The 19900-nt window shown below is 52.5% G+C and overlaps 9 non-coding genes across 9 annotated transcripts; 4 read left to right on the top strand and 5 right to left on the bottom strand.

Annotated features, from left to right (window-relative positions):
• Nucleotides 1-580: 580 nt before the first annotated feature.
• Nucleotides 581-652, top strand: TRNAG-GCC (transfer RNA glycine (anticodon GCC)). The gene has a single exon. It is a non-coding gene; the product is annotated as a tRNA-Gly (tRNA).
• Nucleotides 653-5071: 4419 nt separating this feature from the next.
• Nucleotides 5072-5142, top strand: TRNAG-GCC (transfer RNA glycine (anticodon GCC)). Its single transcript has one exon. It is a non-coding gene; the product is annotated as a tRNA-Gly (tRNA).
• A 71-nt stretch (nucleotides 5143-5213) lies between these two features.
• On the bottom strand, nucleotides 5214-5285 carry TRNAW-CCA (transfer RNA tryptophan (anticodon CCA)). Its single transcript has one exon. It is a non-coding gene; the product is annotated as a tRNA-Trp (tRNA).
• A 4261-nt stretch (nucleotides 5286-9546) lies between these two features.
• On the top strand, nucleotides 9547-9617 carry TRNAG-GCC (transfer RNA glycine (anticodon GCC)). Its single transcript has one exon. It is a non-coding gene; the product is annotated as a tRNA-Gly (tRNA).
• A 71-nt stretch (nucleotides 9618-9688) lies between these two features.
• TRNAW-CCA (transfer RNA tryptophan (anticodon CCA)) lies at nucleotides 9689-9760 on the bottom strand. Its single transcript has one exon. It is a non-coding gene; the product is annotated as a tRNA-Trp (tRNA).
• A 4403-nt stretch (nucleotides 9761-14163) lies between these two features.
• TRNAW-CCA (transfer RNA tryptophan (anticodon CCA)) lies at nucleotides 14164-14235 on the bottom strand. The gene has a single exon. It is a non-coding gene; the product is annotated as a tRNA-Trp (tRNA).
• Nucleotides 14236-16407: 2172 nt separating this feature from the next.
• On the bottom strand, nucleotides 16408-16479 carry TRNAW-CCA (transfer RNA tryptophan (anticodon CCA)). Its single transcript has one exon. It is a non-coding gene; the product is annotated as a tRNA-Trp (tRNA).
• Nucleotides 16480-18496: 2017 nt separating this feature from the next.
• TRNAG-GCC (transfer RNA glycine (anticodon GCC)) lies at nucleotides 18497-18567 on the top strand. The gene has a single exon. It is a non-coding gene; the product is annotated as a tRNA-Gly (tRNA).
• A 71-nt stretch (nucleotides 18568-18638) lies between these two features.
• Nucleotides 18639-18710, bottom strand: TRNAW-CCA (transfer RNA tryptophan (anticodon CCA)). The gene has a single exon. It is a non-coding gene; the product is annotated as a tRNA-Trp (tRNA).
• Nucleotides 18711-19900: the final 1190 nt, after the last annotated feature.

Here is a 19900-nt window from a genome sequence, read left to right as displayed (position 1 = left end):
TCCCGGAATGGCCTGGTCTAAGATGCCTGTGCAATAGGCCTGGCCCTAGGCTTCCGGGGCTCTTCCTCGGCAGAGGCCCCAGTGGTATGAGCCCGACCAGGGCTGTGCCCGACCAGGGCTGTAGGGCGCGTTGGGAGCGCGTTAGGGACACGAAAGAGGGCGCAGGGCGCAGAACTCTGCCCGTTTCTCCCCAGGATTTTGGGGAGGACAGGGAATCTGGCCAGGTCAGTGACTAGGCTTTCCCAGAAGGAAAGTCCAGTGACAGTGGCATGTTGTGAAACACAAGATTGCTGGTGGTCTGGAGGGTGCTTTCTGTCAGCCACTTCTCCCGGGAGCAGCCAGAGAGCAGGCTGATGTCGTGCTCTGTCAAGCACAACACTGGCCCCAAACCACTGTCCTTAGCAAAAGCAGAAACAATCATAGTTTCAGTCTCCTGCATCTGATTCCTGCCATCAGCATGTGAACGTTTGGCAGTCCAAGGCTTGCCATGCAAACTTTGTTCATAGGTGTCCCATGCGAATGCATGGGCCTCATCACTACTGTCTATGGCAGGGCTCTCTGCTCAGCCTATGTAAGTGAAGCATTGGTGGTTCAGTGGTAGAATTCTCGCCTGCCACGCGGGAGGCCCCGGGTTCGATTCCCGGCCAATGCAAAGCGCCCTTATTTTGGCTTTGCTTTAGAAGTCAGAGATATAGACTTGGTGGGGAAAAAAATGTCAAAGAGTGACCCCGACGTGATTTGAACACGCAACCTACTGATGTGGAGTCAGACGCGCTACCGTTGCGCCACGAGGTCCCTGTGCATGCAGTTCTCAGCCCCGGATCAAGAAATGCTTCTGTGCCTTTTATTGGCCCTCAGTACGCCTGTGGTTAAAGTAGAAGGCTTGGTGGCCCGTTTCCAGTCCTATTGGTGGAAATGACTAGAGGTGAAGAGATGAGAGAAGATAGAAATGTTGAGATAGAGCATGTCACGCAGGCAAAGCGAGAGCTCTAAGAGCAAAGCCAGACAGCTGTGTTTTAATTCAGGACTTGATGTAGGCAAAAGCATACGTCCCTGGGTGGGCTTGAACCACCAACCTTTCGATTAACAGCTGAACACGCTAACCGATTGCGCCACAGAGACCAACCACCGCAGTGAGCGTGTTGGAACTCAATATATGTTTTTACCTTTGTGCTCCTGCCTGCAGCTCTAAGGTCCTGGCATAAGACATGTAGGCTTAGACTCCATTGTGACATGTCTTACTTCTCTTAGAAGAAGGTTCTGAGTTGCCAGGCAGCTTATCTTCTGCCGGGCACACTTTCCTTTGCAGGCTTTCAGGTTGTGAATCCAGCACTGCTTAGGTGTCCATGTCAGACATGAGCAGCTCATTGAGCCCCACTGTGTGTTTTTTGTGGAGATACAACTCTCAGACTAGAGGGAGCAGGCGGGAAGTGGGTGAGACTCACACAGGGTGGGTGGGGCAGTTAAAGGATGTTATCTAATAGTGTAATCGAGGAGTTGGGTTTTTTGTGCACTACACTTTAACCAGCGATTCTTTCTAAAAGGAAATCCCAGGGCAGTACCCACAATGAGTGGCATCCCCACACCCGAGGTTGCATTGTGGTAGCTGTTCCCTGAGCCCCTAGCCCCTGTCCCCATGTCGCCCTTTCTCCTCGTGTAACTCACCTCAGGTTCGGTGGCTCTGATACTTGCTGCTTCTGCACGATCATCCCCATGATCTGGGCCTTTGTACGAAATGTCATGTAAGATGACTTTATTCAGCACAGCGTTTGTCATTTGCTTGGTTGTCCTGTCACTGTTGGATGTTTTCTTGCGCAGACTACTGTCTAATGGTGGGAAGGCCACGAGACACGTGACTTTTCTCTTTCCTTGTTAGCATAGTTTCCTGCCACTGTCTTGTTGTGCTGCCTGCCTGTGAGACACGTGTCTTGCCCATCTCAGCTCCACTGTGGCATGTTAGATATGTCTTTGAGCAGAGTCCCGGTCCCAGAGCTGCTGCCTTCTCTGCACTCTGGCTTGTAAGACTGCAGGCAAAGGCCCTCCCTGGCCCCTCAGCCAGATAGATACATTTACCTGCAGGGCTCAGCTTTGGTGAAAGATATTGGCGAGAGAGAGGAAAGGGGACGGCCCGTGGTGCACCCCCTATTTTGCAAAGAACCACAGCCTCCTGGGAGGGCAGAGACATGAGGGTTCTCAGGGAAAGCCCTCCCAGGAGTGTTGAAGGGCAGGACGTGAAACACAGCAATCCCGGAATGGCCTGGTCTAAGATGCCTGTGCAATAGGCCTGGCCCTAGGCTTCCGGGGCTCTTCCTCGGCAGAGGCCCCAGTGGTATGAGCCCGACCAGGGCTGTGCCCGACCAGGGCTGTAGGGCGCGTTGGGAGCGCGTTAGGGACGCGAAGAGGGCGCAGGGCGCAGAACTCTGCCCGTTTCTCCCCAGGATTTTGGGGAGGACAGGGAATCTGGCCAGGTCAGTGACTAGGCTGTCCCAGAAGGAAAGTCCAGTGACAGTGGCATGTTGTGAAACACAAGATTGCTGGTGGTCTGGAGGGTGCTTTCTGTCAGCCACTTCTCCTGGGAGCAGCCAGAGAGCAGGCTGATGTCGTGCTCTGTCAAGCACAACACTGGCCCCAAACCACTGTCCTTAGCAAAAGCAGAAACATTCATAGTTTCAGTCTCCTGCATCTGATTCCTGCCATCAGCATGTGAACGTTTGGCAGTCCAAGGCTTGCCATGCAAACTTTGTTCATAGGTGTCCCATGCGAATGCATGGGCCTCATCACTACTGTCTACGGCAGGGCTCTCTGCTCAGCCTATGTAAGTGAAGCATTGGTGGTTCAGTGGTAGAATTCTCGCCTGCCACGCGGGAGGCCCAGGTTCGATTTGCGGCCAATGCAAAGCGCCCTTCTTTTGGCTTTGCTTTAGAAGTCAGAGATATAGACTTGGTGGGGAAAAAAATGTCAAAGAGTGACCCTGACGTGATTTGAACACGCAACCTTCTGATCTGGAGTCAGACGCGCTACCGTTGCGCCACGAGGTTCCTGTGCATGCAGTTCTCAGCCCCGGATCAAGAAATGCTTCTGTGCCTTTTATTGGCCCTCAGTACGCCTGTGGTTAAAGTAGAAGGCTTGGTGGCCCGTTTCCAGTCCTATTGGTGGAAATGACTAGAGGTGAAGAGATGAGAGAAGATAGAAATGTTGAGATAGAGCATGTCACGCAGGCAAAGCGAGAGCTCTAAGAGCAAAGCCAGACAGCTGTGTTTTAATTCAGGACTTGATGTAGGCAAAAGCATACGTCCCTGGGTGGGCTTGAACCACCAACCTTTCGGTTAACAGCCAAACGCGCTAACCGATTGCGCCACAGAGACCAACCACCGCAGTGAGCGTGTTGGGACTCAATATATGTTTTTACCTTTGTGCTCCTGCCTGCAGCTCTAAGGTCCTGGCATAAGACAGGTAGGCTTAGACTCCATTGTGACATGTCTTACTTCTCTTAGAAGAAGGTTCTGAGTTGCCAGGCAGCTTATCTTCTGCCGGGCACACTTTCCTTTGCAGGCTTTCAGGTTGTGAATCCAGCACTGCTTAGGTGTCCATGTCAGACATGAGCAGCTCATTGAGCCCCACTGTGTGTTTTTTGTGGAGATACAACTCTCAGACTAGAGGGAGCAGGCGGGAAGTGGGTGAGACTCACACAGGGTGGGTGGGGCAGTTAAAGGATGTTATCTAATAGTGTAATCGAGGAGTTGGTTTTTTTGCGCACTACACTTTAACCAGCGATTCTTTCTAAAAGGAAATCCCAGGGCAGTACCCGCAATGAGTGGCATCCCCACACCCGAGGTTGCATTGTGGTAGCTGTTCCCTGAGCCCATAGCCCCTGTCCCCATGTCGCCCTTTCTCCTCGTGTAACTCACCCCAGGTTCGGTGGCTCTGATACTTGCTGCTTCTGCTGCGCGATCATCCCCATGATCTGGGCCTTTGTACGAAATGTCATGTAAGATGACTTTATTCAGCACGGCGTTTGTCATTTGCTTGGTTGTCCTGTCACTGTTGGATGTTTTCTTGCGCAGACTACTGTCTAATGGTGGGAAGGCCACGAGACACGTGACTTTTCTCTTTCCTTGTTAGCATAGTTTCCTGCCACTGTCTTGGTGTGCTGCCAGCCTGTGAGACACGTGTCTTGCCCATCTCAGCTCCACTGTGGCATGTTAGATATGTCTTTGAGCAGAGTCCCGGTCCCAGAGCTGCTGCCTTCTCTGCACTCTGGCTTGTAAGACTGCAGGCAAAGGCCCTCCCTGGCCCCTCAGCCAGATAGATACATTTACCTGCAGGGCTCAGCTTTGGTGAAAGATATTGGCGAGAGAGAGGAAAGGGGACGGCCCGTGGTGCACCCCCTATTTTGCATAGAACCACAGCCTCCTGGGAGGGCAGAGACATGAGGGTTCTCAGGGAAAGCCCTCCCAGGAGTGTTGAAGGGCAGGACGTGAAACACAGCAATCCCGGAATGGCCTGGTCTAAGATGCCTGTGCAATAGGCCTGGCCCTAGGCTTCCGGGGCTCTTCCTCGGCAGAGGCCCCAGTGGTATGAGCCCGACCAGGGCTGTGCCCGACCAGGGCTGTAGGGCGCGTTGGGAGCGCGTTAGGGACGCGAAAGAGGGCGCAGGACGCAGAACTCTGCCCGTTTCTCCCCAGGATTTTGGGGAGGACAGGGAATCTGGCCAGGTCAGTGACTAGGCTTTCCCAGAAGGAAAGTCCAGTGACAGTGGCATGTTGTGAAACACAAGATTGCTGGTGGTCTGGAGGGTGCTTTCTGTCAGCCACTTCTCCCGGGAGCAGCCAGAGAGCAGGCTGATGTCGTGCTCTGTCAAGCACAACACTGGCCCCAAACCACTGTCCTTAGCAAAAGCAGAAACATTCATAGTTTCAGTCTCCTGCATCTGATTCCTGCCATCAGCATGTGAACGTTTGGCAGTCCAAGGCTTGCCATGCAAACTTTGTTCATAGGTGTCCCATGCGAATGCATGGGCCTCATCACTACTGTCTACGGCAGGGCTCTCTGCTCAGGTTATGTAAGTCAAGCATTGGTGGTTCAGTGGTAGAATTCTCGCCTGCCACGCGGGAGGCCCGGGTTCGATTCCCGGCCAATGCAAAGCGCCCTTCTTTTGGCTTTGCTTTAGAAGTCAGAGATATAGACTTGGTGGGGAAAAAAATGTCAAAGAGTGACCCCGACGTGATTTGAACACGCAACCTTCTGATCTGGAGTCAGACGCGCTACCGTTGCGCCACGAGGTCCCTGTGCATGCAGTTCTCAGCCCCGGATCAAGAAATGCTTCTGTGCCTTTTATTGGCCCTCAGTACGCCTGTGGTTAAAGTAGAAGGCTTGGTGGCCCGTTTCCAGTCCTATTGGTGGAAATGACTAGAGGTGAAGAGATGAGAGAAGATAGAAATGTTGAGATAGAGCATGTCACGCAGGCAAAGCGAGAGCTCTAAGAGCAAAGCCAGACAGCTGTGTTTTAATTCAGGACTTGATGTAGGCAAAAGCATACGTCCCTGGGTGGGCTTGAACCACCAACCTTTCGGTTAACAGCCGAACGCGCTAACCGATTGCGCCATAGAGACCAACCACTGCAGTGAGCGTGTTGGGACTCAATATATGTTTTTACCTTTGTGCTCCTGCCTGCAGCTCTAAGGTCCTGGCATAAGACAGGTAGGCTTAGACTCCATTGTGACATGTCTTACTTCTCTTAGAAGAAGGTTCTGAGTTGCCAGGCAGCTTATCTTCTGCCGGGCACACTTTCCTTTGCAGGCTTTCAGGTTGTGAATCCAGCACTGCTTAGGTGTCCATGTCAGACATGAGCAGCTCATTGAGCCCCACTGTGTGTTTTTTGTGGAGATACAACTCTCAGACTAGAGGGAGCAGGCGGGAAGTGGGTGAGACTCACACAGGGTGGGTGGGGCAGTTAAAGGATGTTATCTAATAGTGTAATCGAGGAGTTGGGTTTTTTGTGCACTACACTTTAACCAGCGATTCTTTCTAAAAGGAAATCCCAGGGCAGTACCCGCAATGAGTGGCATCCCCACACCCGAGGTTGCATTGTGGTAGCTGTTCCCTGAGCCCCTAGCCCCTGTCCCCATGTCGCCCTTTCTCCTCGTGTAACTCACCTCAGGTTCGGTGGCTCTGATACTTGCTGCTTCTGCGCGATCATCCCCATGATCTGGGCCTTTGTACGAAATGTCATGTAAGATGACTTTATTCAGCACAGCGTTTGTCATTTGCTTGGTTGTCCTGTCACTGTTGGATGTTTTCTTGCGCAGACTACTGTCTAATGGTGGGAAGGCCACGAGACACGTGACTTTTCTCTTTCCTTGTTAGCATAGTTTCCTGCCACTGTCTTGTTGTGCTGCCTGCCTGTGAGACACGTGTCTTGCCCATCTCAGCTCCACTGTGGCATGTTAGATATGTCTTTGAGCAGAGTCCCGGTCCCAGAGCTGATGCCTTCTCTGCACTCTGGCTTGTAAGACTGCAGGCAAAGGCCCTCCCTGGCCCCTCAGCCAGATAGATACATTTACCTGCAGGGCTCAGCTTTGGTGAAAGATATTGGCGAGAGAGAGGAAAGGGGACGGCCCGTGGTGCACCCCCTATTTTGCATAGAACCACAGCCTCCTGGGAGGGCAGAGACATGAGGGTTCTCAGGGAAAGCCCTCCCAGGAGTGTTGAAGGGCAGGACGTGAAACACAGCAATCCCGGAATGGCCTGGTCTAAGATGCCTGTGCAATAGGCCTGGCCCTAGGCTTCCGGGGCTCTTCCTCGGCAGAGGCCCCAGTGGTATGAGCCCGACCAGGGCTGTAGGGCGCGTTGGGAGCACGTTAGGGACGCGAAAGAGGGCGCAGGGCGCAGAACTCTGCCCGTTTCTCCCCAGGATTTTGGGGAGGACAGGGAATCTGGCCAGGTCAGTGACTAGGCTTTCCCAGAAGGAAAGTCCAGTGACAGTGGCATGTTGTGAAACACAAGATTGCTGGTGGTCTGGAGGGTGCTTTCTGTCAGCCACTTCTCCTGGGAGCAGCCAGAGAGCAGGCTGATGTCGTGCTCTGTCAAGCACAACACTGGCCCCAAACCACTGTCCTTAGCAAAAGCAGAAACATTCATAGTTTCAGTCTCCTGCATCTGATTCCTGCCATCAGCATGTGAACGTTTGCCAGTCCAAGGCTTGCCATGCAAACTTTGTTCATAGGTGTCCCATGCGAATGCATGGGCCTCATCACTACTGTCTACGGCAGGGCTCTCTGCTCAGCCTATGTAAGTGAAGCATTGGTGGTTCAGTGGTAGAATTCTCGCCTGCCACGCGGGAGGCCCAGGTTCGATTTGCGGCCAATGCAAAGTGCCCTTCTTTTGGCTTTGCTTTAGAAGTCAGAGATATAGACTTGGTGGGGAAAAAAATGTCAAAGAGTGACCCCGACGTGATTTGAACACGCAACCTTCTGATCTGGAGTCAGACGCGCTACCGTTGCGCCACAAGGTTCCTGTGCATGCAGTTCTCAGCCCCGGATCAAGAAATGCTTCTGTGCCTTTTATTGGCCCTCAGTACGCCTGTGGTTAAAGTAGAAGGCTTGGTGGCCCGTTTCCAGTCCTATTGGTGGAAATGACTAGAGGTGAAGAGATGAGAGAAGATAGAAATGTTGAGATAGAGCATGTCACGCAGGCAAAGCGAGAGCTCTAAGAGCAAAGCCAGACAGCTGTGTTTTAATTCAGGACTTGATGTAGGCAAAAGCATACGTCCCTGGGTGGGCTTGAAACACCAACCTTTCGGTTAACAGCCGAACGCGCTAACCGATTGCGCCACAGAGACCAACCACCGCAGTGAGCGTGTTGGGACTCAATATATGTTTTTACCTTTGTGCTCCTGCCTGCAGCTCTAAGGTCCTTGCATAAGACAGGTAGGCTTAGACTCCATTGTGACATGTCTTACTTCTCTTAGAAGAAGGTTCTGAGTTGCCAGGCAGCTTATCTTCTGCCGGGCACACTTTCCTTTGCAGGCTTTCAGGTTGTGAATCCAGCACTGCTTAGGTGTCCATGTCAGACATGAGCAGCTCATTGAGCCCCACTGTGTGTTTTTTGTGGAGATACAACTCTCAGACTAGAGGGAGCAGGCGGGAAGTGGGTGAGACTCACACAGGGTGGGTGGGGCAGTTAAAGGATGTTATCTAATAGTGTAATCGAGGAGTTGGGTTTTTTGTGCACTACACTTTAACCAGCGATTCTTTCTAAAAGGAAATCCCAGGGCAGTACCCGCAATGAGTGTCATCCCTACACCCGAGGTTGCATTGTGGTAGCTGTTCCCTGAGCCCATAGCCCCTGTCCCCATGTCGCCCTTTCTCCTCGTGTAACTCACCCCAGGTTCGGTGGCTCTGATACTTGCTGCTTCTGCTGCGCGATCATCCCCATGATCTGGGCCTTTGTACGAAATGTCATGTAAGATGACTTTATTCAGCACGGCGTTTGTCATTTGCTTGGTTGTCCTGTCACTGTTGGATGTTTTCTTGCGCAGACTACTGTCTAATGGTGGGAAGGCCACGAGACACGTGACTTTTCTCTTTCCTTGTTAGCATAGTTTCCTGCCACTGTCTTGGTGTGCTGCCAGCCTGTGAGACACGTGTCTTGCCCATCTCAGCTCCACTGTGGCATGTTAGATATGTCTTTGAGCAGAGTCCCGGTCCCAGAGCTGCTGCCTTCTCTGCACTCTGGCTTGTAAGACTGCAGGCAAAGGCCCTCCCTGGCCCCTCAGCCAGATAGATACATTTACCTGCAGGGCTCAGCTTTGGTGAAAGATATTGGCGAGAGAGAGGAAAGGGGACGGCCCGTGGTGCACCCCCTATTTTGCATAGAACCACAGCCTCCTGGGAGGGCAGAGACATGAGGGTTCTCAGGGAAAGCCCTCCCAGGAGTGTTGAAGGGCAGGACGTGAAACACAGCAATCCCGGAATGGCCTGGTCTAAGATGCCTGTGCAATAGGCCTGGACCTAGGCTTCCGGGGCTCTTCCTCGGCAGAGGCCCCAGTGGTATGAGCCCGACCAGGGCTGTGCCCGACCAGGGCTGTAGGGCGCGTTGGGAGCGCGTTAGGGACGCGAAAGAGGGCGCAGGACGCAGAACTCTGCCCGTTTCTCCCCAGGATTTTGGGGAGGACAGGGAATCTGGCCAGGTCAGTGACTAGGCTTTCCCAGAAGGAAAGTCCAGTGACAGTGGCATGTTGTGAAACACAAGATTGCTGGTGGTCTGGAGGGTGCTTTCTGTCAGCCACTTCTCCCGGGAGCAGCCAGAGAGCAGGCTGATGTCGTGCTCTGTCAAGCACAACACTGGCCCCAAACCACTGTCCTTAGCAAAAGCAGAAACATTCATAGTTTCAGTCTCCTGCATCTGATTCCTGCCATCAGCATGTGAACGTTTGGCAGTCCAAGGCTTGCCATGCAAACTTTGTTCATAGGTGTCCCATGCGAATGCATGGGCCTCATCACTACTGTCTACGGCAGGGCTCTCTGCTCAGGTTATGTAAGTCAAGCATTGGTGGTTCAGTGGTAGAATTCTCGCCTGCCACGCGGGAGGCCCGGGTTCGATTCCCGGCCAATGCAAAGCGCCCTTCTTTTGGCTTTGCTTTAGAAGTCAGAGATATAGACTTGGTGGGGAAAAAAATGTCAAAGAGTGACCCCGACGTGATTTGAACACGCAACCTTCTGATCTGGAGTCAGACGCGCTACCGTTGCGCCACGAGGTCCCTGTGCATGCAGTTCTCAGCCCCGGATCAAGAAATGCTTCTGTGCCTTTTATTGGCCCTCAGTACGCCTGTGGTTAAAGTAGAAGGCTTGGTGGCCCGTTTCCAGTCCTATTGGTGGAAATGACTAGAGGTGAAGAGATGAGAGAAGATAGAAATGTTGAGATAGAGCATGTCACGCAGGCAAAGCGAGAGCTCTAAGAGCAAAGCCAGACAGCTGTGTTTTAATTCAGGACTTGATGTAGGCAAAAGCATACGTCCCTGGGTGGGCTTGAACCACCAACCTTTCGGTTAACAGCCGAACGCGCTAACCGATTGCGCCATAGAGACCAACCACTGCAGTGAGCGTGTTGGGACTCAATATATGTTTTTACCTTTGTGCTCCTGCCTGCAGCTCTAAGGTCCTGGCATAAGACAGGTAGGCTTAGACTCCATTGTGACATGTCTTACTTCTCTTAGAAGAAGGTTCTGAGTTGCCAGGCAGCTTATCTTCTGCCGGGCACACTTTCCTTTGCAGGCTTTCAGGTTGTGAATCCAGCACTGCTTAGGTGTCCATGTCAGACATGAGCAGCTCATTGAGCCCCACTGTGTGTTTTTTGTGGAGATACAACTCTCAGACTAGAGGGAGCAGGCGGGAAGTGGGTGAGACTCACACAGGGTGGGTGGGGCAGTTAAAGGATGTTATCTAATAGTGTAATCGAGGAGTTGGGTTTTTTGTGCACTACACTTTAACCAGCGATTCTTTCTAAAAGGAAATCCCAGGGCAGTACCCGCAATGAGTGGCATCCCCACACCCGAGGTTGCATTGTGGTAGCTGTTCCCTGAGCCCCTAGCCCCTGTCCCCATGTCGCCCTTTCTCCTCGTGTAACTCACCTCAGGTTCGGTGGCTCTGATACTTGCTGCTTCTGCGCGATCATCCCCATGATCTGGGCCTTTGTACGAAATGTCATGTAAGATGACTTTATTCAGCACAGCGTTTGTCATTTGCTTGGTTGTCCTGTCACTGTTGGATGTTTTCTTGCGCAGACTACTGTCTAATGGTGGGAAGGCCACGAGACACGTGACTTTTCTCTTTCCTTGTTAGCATAGTTTCCTGCCACTGTCTTGTTGTGCTGCCTGCCTGTGAGACACGTGTCTTGCCCATCTCAGCTCCACTGTGGCATGTTAGATATGTCTTTGAGCAGAGTCCCGGTCCCAGAGCTGATGCCTTCTCTGCACTCTGGCTTGTAAGACTGCAGGCAAAGGCCCTCCCTGGCCCCTCAGCCAGATAGATACATTTACCTGCAGGGCTCAGCTTTGGTGAAAGATATTGGCGAGAGAGAGGAAAGGGGACGGCCCGTGGTGCACCCCCTATTTTGCATAGAACCACAGCCTCCTGGGAGGGCAGAGACATGAGGGTTCTCAGGGAAAGCCCTCCCAGGAGTGTTGAAGGGCAGGACGTGAAACACAGCAATCCCGGAATGGCCTGGTCTAAGATGCCTGTGCAATAGGCCTGGCCCTAGGCTTCCGGGGCTCTTCCTCGGCAGAGGCCCCAGTGGTATGAGCCCGACCAGGGCTGTAGGGCGCGTTGGGAGCACGTTAGGGACGCGAAAGAGGGCGCAGGGCGCAGAACTCTGCCCGTTTCTCCCCAGGATTTTGGGGAGGACAGGGAATCTGGCCAGGTCAGTGACTAGGCTTTCCCAGAAGGAAAGTCCAGTGACAGTGGCATGTTGTGAAACACAAGATTGCTGGTGGTCTGGAGGGTGCTTTCTGTCAGCCACTTCTCCTGGGAGCAGCCAGAGAGCAGGCTGATGTCGTGCTCTGTCAAGCACAACACTGGCCCCAAACCACTGTCCTTAGCAAAAGCAGAAACATTCATAGTTTCAGTCTCCTGCATCTGATTCCTGCCATCAGCATGTGAACGTTTGCCAGTCCAAGGCTTGCCATGCAAACTTTGTTCATAGGTGTCCCATGCGAATGCATGGGCCTCATCACTACTGTCTACGGCAGGGCTCTCTGCTCAGCCTATGTAAGTGAAGCATTGGTGGTTCAGTGGTAGAATTCTCGCCTGCCACGCGGGAGGCCCAGGTTCGATTTGCGGCCAATGCAAAGTGCCCTTCTTTTGGCTTTGCTTTAGAAGTCAGAGATATAGACTTGGTGGGGAAAAAAATGTCAAAGAGTGACCCCGACGTGATTTGAACACGCAACCTTCTGATCTGGAGTCAGACGCGCTACCGTTGCGCCACAAGGTTCCTGTGCATGCAGTTCTCAGCCCCGGATCAAGAAATGCTTCTGTGCCTTTTATTGGCCCTCAGTACGCCTGTGGTTAAAGTAGAAGGCTTGGTGGCCCGTTTCCAGTCCTATTGGTGGAAATGACTAGAGGTGAAGAGATGAGAGAAGATAGAAATGTTGAGATAGAGCATGTCACGCAGGCAAAGCGAGAGCTCTAAGAGCAAAGCCAGACAGCTGTGTTTTAATTCAGGACTTGATGTAGGCAAAAGCATACGTCCCTGGGTGGGCTTGAAACACCAACCTTTCGGTTAACAGCCGAACGCGCTAACCGATTGCGCCACAGAGACCAACCACCGCAGTGAGCGTGTTGGGACTCAATATATGTTTTTACCTTTGTGCTCCTGCCTGCAGCTCTAAGGTCCTTGCATAAGACAGGTAGGCTTAGACTCCATTGTGACATGTCTTACTTCTCTTAGAAGAAGGTTCTGAGTTGCCAGGCAGCTTATCTTCTGCCGGGCACACTTTCCTTTGCAGGCTTTCAGGTTGTGAATCCAGCACTGCTTAGGTGTCCATGTCAGACATGAGCAGCTCATTGAGCCCCACTGTGTGTTTTTTGTGGAGATACAACTCTCAGACTAGAGGGAGCAGGCGGGAAGTGGGTGAGACTCACACAGGGTGGGTGGGGCAGTTAAAGGATGTTATCTAATAGTGTAATCGAGGAGTTGGGTTTTTTGTGCACTACACTTTAACCAGCGATTCTTTCTAAAAGGAAATCCCAGGGCAGTACCCGCAATGAGTGGCATCCCCACACCCGAGGTTGCATTGTGGTAGCTGTTCCCTGAGCCCATAGCCCCTGTCCCCATGTCGCCCTTTCTCCTCGTGTAACTCACCCCAGGTTCGGTGGCTCTGATACTTGCTGCTTCTGCTGCGCGATCATCCCCATGATCTGGGCCTTTGTACGAAATGTCATGTAAGATGACTTTATTCAGCACGGCGTTTGTCATTTGCTTGGTTGTCCTGTCACTGTTGGATGTTTTCTTGCGCAGACTACTGTCTAATGGTGGGAAGGCCACGAGACACGTGACTTTTCTCTTTCCTTGTTAGCATAGTTTCCTGCCACTGTCTTGGTGTGCTGCCAGCCTGTGAGACACGTGTCTTGCCCATCTCAGCTCCACTGTGGCATGTTAGATATGTCTTTGAGCAGAGTCCCGGTCCCAGAGCTGCTGCCTTCTCTGCACTCTGGCTTGTAAGACTGCAGGCAAAGGCCCTCCCTGGCCCCTCAGCCAGATAGATACATTTACCTGCAGGGCTCAGCTTTGGTGAAAGATATTGGCGAAAGAGAGGAAAGGGGACGGCCCGTGGTGCACCCCCTATTTTGCATAGAACCACAGCCTCCTGGGAGGGCAGAGACATGAGGGTTCTCAGGGAAAGCCCTCCCAGGAGTGTTGAAGGGCAGGACGTGAAACACAGCAATCCCGGAATGGCCTGGTCTAAGATGCCTGTGCAATAGGCCTGGCCCTAGGCTTCCGGGGCTCTTCCTCGGCAGAGGCCCCAGTGGTATGAGCCCGACCAGGGCTGTGCCCGACCAGGGCTGTAGGGCGCGTTGGGAGCGCGTTAGGGACGCGAAAGAGGGCGCAGGGCGCAGAACTCTGCCCGTTTCTCCCCAGGATTTTGGGGAGGACAGGGAATCTGGCCAGGTCAGTGACTAGGCTTTCCCAGAAGGAAAGTCCAGTGACAGTGGCATGTTGTGAAACACAAGATTGCTGGTGGTCTGGAGGGTGCTTTCTGTCAGCCACTTCTCCCGGGAGCAGCCAGAGAGCAGGCTGATGTCGTGCTCTGTCAAGCACAACACTGGCCCCAAACCACTGTCCTTAGCAAAAGCAGAAACATTCATAGTTTCAGTCTCCTGCATCTGATTCCTGCCATCAGCATGTGAACGTTTGGCAGTCCAAGGCTTGCCATGCAAACTTTGTTCATAGGTGTCCCATGCGAATGCATGGGCCTCATCACTACTGTCTACGGCAGGGCTCTCTGCTCAGGTTATGTAAGTGAAGCATTGGTGGTTCAGTGGTAGAATTCTTGCCTGCCACGCGGGAGGCCCGGGTTCGATTCCCGGCCAATGCAAAGCGCCCTTCTTTTGGCTTTGCTTTAGAAGTCAGAGATATAGACTTGGTGGGGAAAAAAATGTCAAAGAGTGACCCCGACGTGATTTGAACACGCAACCTTCTGATCTGGAGTCAGACGCGCTACCGTTGCGCCACGAGGTCCCTGTGCATGCAGTTCTCAGCCCCGGATCAAGAAATGCTTCTGTGCCTTTTATTGGCCCTCAGTACGCCTGTGGTTAAAGTAGAAGGCTTGGTGGCCCGTTTCCAGTCCTATTGGTGGAAATGACTAGAGGTGAAGAGATGAGAGAAGATAGAAATGTTGAGATAGAGCATGTCACGCAGGCAAAGAGAGAGCTCTAAGAGCAAAGCCAGACAGCTGTGTTTTAATTCAGGACTTGATGTAGGCAAAAGCATACGTCCCTGGGTGGGCTTGAACCACCAACCTTTCGGTTAACAGCCTAACGCGCTAACCGATTGCGCCACAGAGACCAACCACCGCAGTGAGCGTGTTGGGACTCAATATATGTTTTTACCTTTGTGCTCCTGCCTGCAGCTCTAAGGTCCTGGCATAAGACAGGTAGGCTTAGACTCCATTGTGACATGTCTTACTTCTCTTAGAAGAAGGTTCTGAGTTGCCAGGCAGCTTATCTTCTGCCGGGCACACTTTCCTTTGCAGGCTTTCAGGTTGTGAATCCAGCACTGCTTAGGTGTCCATGTCAGACATGAGCAGCTCATTGAGCCCCACTGTGTGTTTTTTGTGGAGATACAACTCTCAGACTAGAGGGAGCAGGCGGGAAGTGGGTGAGACTCACACAGGGTGGGTGGGGCAGTTAAAGGATGTTATCTAATAGTGTAATCGAGGAGTTGGGTTTTTTGTGCACTACACTTTAACCAGCGATTCTTTCTAAAAGGAAATCCCAGGGCAGTACCCGCAATGAGTGGCATCCCCACACCCGAGGTTGCATTGTGGTAGCTGTTCCCTGAGCCCCTAGCCCCTGTCCCCATGTCGCCCTTTCTCCTCGTGTAACTCACCTCAGGTTCGGTGGCTCTGATACTTGCTGCTTCTGCGCGATCATCCCCATGATCTGGGCCTTTGTACGAAATGTCATGTAAGATGACTTTATTCAGCACAGCGTTTGTCATTTGCTTGGTTGTCCTGTCACTGTTGGATGTTTTCTTGCGCAGACTACTGTCTAATGGTGGGAAGGCCACGAGACACGTAACTTTTCTCTTTCCTTGTTAGCATAGTTTCCTGCCACTGTCTTGTTGTGCTGCCTGCCTGTGAGACACGTGTCTTGCCCATCTCAGCTCCACTGTGGCATGTTAGATATGTCTTTGAGCAGAGTCCCGGTCCCAGAGCTGCTGCCTTCTCTGCACTCTGGCTTGTAAGACTGCAGGCAAAGGCCCTCCCTGGCCCCTCAGCCAGATAGATACATTTACCTGCAGGGCTCAGCTTTGGTGAAAGATATTGGCGAGAGAGAGGAAAGGGGACGGCCCGTGGTGCACCCCCTATTTTGCATAGAACCACAGCCTCCTGGGAGGGCAGAGACATGAGGGTTCTCAGGGAAAGCCCTCCCAGGAGTGTTGAAGGGCAGGACGTGAAACACAGCAATCCCGGAATGGCCTGGTCTAAGATGCCTGTGCAATAGGCCTGGCCCTAGGCTTCCGGGGCTCTTCCTCGGCAGAGGCCCCAGTGGTATGAGCCCGACCAGGGCTGTGCCCGACCAGGGCTGTAGGGCGCGTTGGGAGCGCGTTAGGGACGCGAAAGAGGGCGCAGGGCGCAGAACTCTGCCCGTTTCTCCCCAGGATTTTGGGGAGGACAGGGAATCTGGCCAGGTCAGTGACTAGGCTTTCCCAGAAGGAAAGTCCAGTGACAGTGGCATGTTGTGAAACACAAGATTGCTGGTGGTCTGGAGGGTGCTTTCTGTCAGCCACTTCTCCCGGGAGCAGCCAGAGAGCAGGCTGATGTCGTGCTCTGTCAAGCACAACACTGGCCCCAAACCACTGTCCTTAGCAAAAGCAGAAACATTCATAGTTTCAGTCTCCTGCATCTGATTCCTGCCATCAGCATGTGAACGTTTGGCAGTCCAAGGCTTGCCATGCAAACTTTGTTCATAGGTGTCCCATGCGAATGCATGGGCCTCATCACTACTGTCTACGGCAGGGCTCTCTGCTCAGCCTATGTAAGTGAAGCATTGGTGGTTCAGTGGTAGAATTCTCGCCTGCCACGCGGGAGGCCCGGGTTCGATGCCCAGCCAATGCAAAGCGCCCTTCTTTTGGCTTTGCTTTAGAAGTCAGAGATATAGACTTGGTGGGGAAAAAAATGTCAAAGAGTGACCCCGACGTGATTTGAACACGCAACCTTCTGATCTGGAGTCAGACGCGCTACCGTTGCGCCACGAGGTCCCTGTGCATGCAGTTCTCAGCCCCGGATCAAGAAATGCTTCTGTGCCTTTTATAGGCCCTCAGTACGCCGGTGGTTAAAGTATAAGGCTTGGTGGCCCGTTTCCAGTCCTATTGGTGGAAATGACTAGAGGTGAAGAGATGAGAGAAGATAGAAATGTTGAGATAGAGCATGTCACGCAGGCAAAGCGAGAGCTCTAAGAGCAAAGCCAGACAGCTGTGTTTTAATTCAGGACTTGATGTAGGCAAAAGCATACGTCCCTGGGTGGGCTTGAACCACCAACCTTTCAGTTAACAGCCGAACGCGCTAACCGATTGCGCCACAGAGACCAACCACCGCAGTGAGCGTGTTGGGACTCAATATATGTTTTTACCTTTGTGCTCCTGCCTGCAGCTCTAAGGTCCTGGCATAAGACAGGTAGGCTTAGACTCCTTTGTGACATGTCTTACTTCTCTTAGAAGAAGGTTCTGAGTTGCCAGGCAGCTTATCTTCTGCCGGGCACACTTTCCTTTGCAGGCTTTCAGGTTGTGAATCCAGCACTGCTTAGGTGTCCATGTCAGACATGAGCAGCTCATTGAGCCCCACTGTGTGTTTTTTGTGGAGATACAACTCTCAGACTAGAGGGAGCAGGCGGGAAGTGGGTGAGACTCACACAGGGTGGGTGGGGCAGTTAAAGGATGTTATCTAATAGTGTAATCGAGGAGTTGGGTTTTTTGTGCACTACACTTTAACCAGCGATTCTTTCTAAAAGGAAATCCCAGGGCAGTACCCGCAATGAGTGGCATCCCCACACCCGAGGTTGCATTGTGGTAGCTGTTCCCTGAGCCCATAGCCCCTGTCCCCATGTCGCCCTTTCTCCTCGTGTAACTCACCCCAGGTTCGGTGGCTCTGATACTTGCTGCTTCTGCTGCGCGATCATCCCCATGATCTGGGCCTTTGTACGAAATGTCATGTAAGATGACTTTATTCAGCACGGCGTTTGTCATTTGCTTGGTTGTCCTGTCACTGTTGGATGTTTTCTTGCGCAGACTACTGTCTAATGGTGGGAAGGCCACGAGACACGTGACTTTTCTCTTTCCTTGTTAGCATAGTTTCCTGCCACTATCTTGTTGTGCTGCCTGCCTGTGAGACACGTGTCTGGCCCATCTCAGCTCCACTGTGGCATGTTAGATATGTCTTTGAGCAGAGTCCCGGTCCCAGAGCTGCTGCCTTCTCTGCACTCTGGCTTGTAAGACTGCAGGCAAAGGCCCTCCCTGGCCCCTCAGCCAGATAGATACATTTACCTGCAGGGCTCAGCTTTGGTGAAAGATATTGGCGAGAGAGAGGAAAGGGGACGGCCCGTGGTGCACCCCCTATTTTGCATAGAACCACAGCCTCCTGGGAGGGCAGAGACATGAGGGTTCTCAGGGAAAGCCCTCGCAGGAGTGTTGAAGGGCAGGACGTGAAACACAGCAATCCCGGAATGGCCTGGTCTAAGATGCCTGTGCAATAGGCCTGGCCCTAGGCTTCCGGGGCTCTTCCTCGGCAGAGGCCCCAGTGGTATGAGCCCGACCAGGGGTGTAGGGCGCGTTGGGAGCGCGTTAGGGACGCGAAAGAGGGCGCAGGGCGCAGAACTCTGCCCGTTTCTCCCCAGGATTTTGGGGAGGACATGGAATCTGGCCAGGTCAGTGAGTAGGCTTTCCCAGAAGGAAAGTCCAGTGACAGTGGCATGTTGTGAAACACAAGATTGCTGGTGGTCTGGAGGGTGCTTTCTGTCAGCCACTTCTCCCGGGAGCAGCCAGAGAGCAGGCTGATGTCGTGCTCTGTCAAGCACAACACTGGCTCCAAACCACTGTCCTTAGCAAAAGCAGAAACATTCATAGTTTCAGTCTCCTGCATCTGATTCCTGCCATCAGCATGTGAACGTTTGGCAGTCCAAGGCTTGCCATGCAAACTTTGTTCATAGGTGTCCCATGCGAATGCATGGGCCTCATCACTACTGTCTACGGCAGGGCTCTCTGCTCAGCCTATGGAAGTGAAGCATTGGTGGTTCAGTGGTAGAATTCTCGCCTGCCACGCGGGAGGCCCGGGTTCGATTCCCGGCCAATGCAAAGCGCCCTTCTTTTGGCTTTGCTTTAGAAGTCAGAGATATAGACTTGGTGGGGAAAAAAATTTCAAAGAGTGACCCCGACGTGATTTGAACACGCAACCTTCTGATCTGGAGTCAGACGCGCTACCGTTGCGCCACGAGGTCCCTGTGCATGCAGTTCTCAGCCCCGGATCAAGAAATGCTTCTGTGCCTTTTATTGGCCCTCAGTACGCCTGTGGTTAAAGTAGAAGGCTTGGTGTCCCGTTTCCAGTCCTATTGGTGGAAATGACTAGAGGTGAAGAGATGAGAGAAGATAGAAATGTTGAGATAGAGCATGTCACGCAGGCAAAGCGAGAGCTCTAAGAGCAAAGCCAGACAGCTGTGTTTTAATTCAGGACTTGATGTAGGCAAAAGCATACGTCCCTGGGTGGGCTTGAACCACCAACCTTTCGGTTAACAGCCGAACGCGCTAACCGATTGCACCACAGAGACCAACCACCGCAGTGAGCGTGTTGGGACTCAATATATGTTTTTACCTTTGTGCTCCTGCCTGTAGCTCTAAGGTCCTGGCATAAGACAGGTAGGCTTAGACTCCATTGTGACATGTCTTACTTCTCTTAGTAGAAGGTTCTGAGTTGCCAGGCAGCTTATCTTCTGCTGGGCACACTTTCCTTTGCAGGCTTTCAGGTTGTGAATCCAGCACTGCTTAGGTGTCCATGTCAGACATGAGCAGCTCATTGAGCCCCACTGTGTGTTTTTTGTGGAGATACAACTCTCAGACTAGAGGGAGCAGGCGGGAAGTGGGTGAGACTCACACAGGGTGGGTGGGGCAGTTAAAGGATGTTATCTAATAGTGTAATCGAGGAGTTGGGTTTTTTGTGCACTACACTTTAACCAGCGATTCTTTCTAAAAGGAAATCCCAGGGCAGTACCCGCAATGAGTGGCATCCCCACACCCGAGGTTGCATTGTGGTAGCTGTTCCCTGAGCCCATAGCCCCTGTCCCCATGTCGCCCTTTCTCCTCGTGTAACTCACCCCAGGTTCGGTGGCTCTGATACTTGCTGCTTCTGCTGCGCGATCATCCCCATGATCTGGGCCTTTGTACGAAATGTCATGTAAGATGACTTTATTCAGCACGGCGTTTGTCATTTGCTTGGTTGTCCTGTCACTGTTGGATGTTTTCTTGCGCAGACTACTGTCTAATGGTGGGAAGGCCACGAGACACGTGACTTTTCTCTTTCCTTGTTAGCATAGTTTCCTGCCACTGTCTTGGTGTGCTGCCAGCCTGTGAGACACGTGTCTTGCCCATCTCAGCTCCACTGTGGCATGTTAGATATGTCTTTGAGCAGAGTCCC

The sequence above is a fragment of the Pleurodeles waltl genome, chromosome 4_1, assembly GCF_031143425.1.
Source record: "Pleurodeles waltl isolate 20211129_DDA chromosome 4_1, aPleWal1.hap1.20221129, whole genome shotgun sequence".
NCBI lineage: Eukaryota > Metazoa > Chordata > Amphibia > Caudata > Salamandridae > Pleurodeles > Pleurodeles waltl.
The sequence above is the reverse complement of the archived record's forward strand: the minus strand, read 5'-3'. Positions and strand labels throughout refer to the sequence as shown.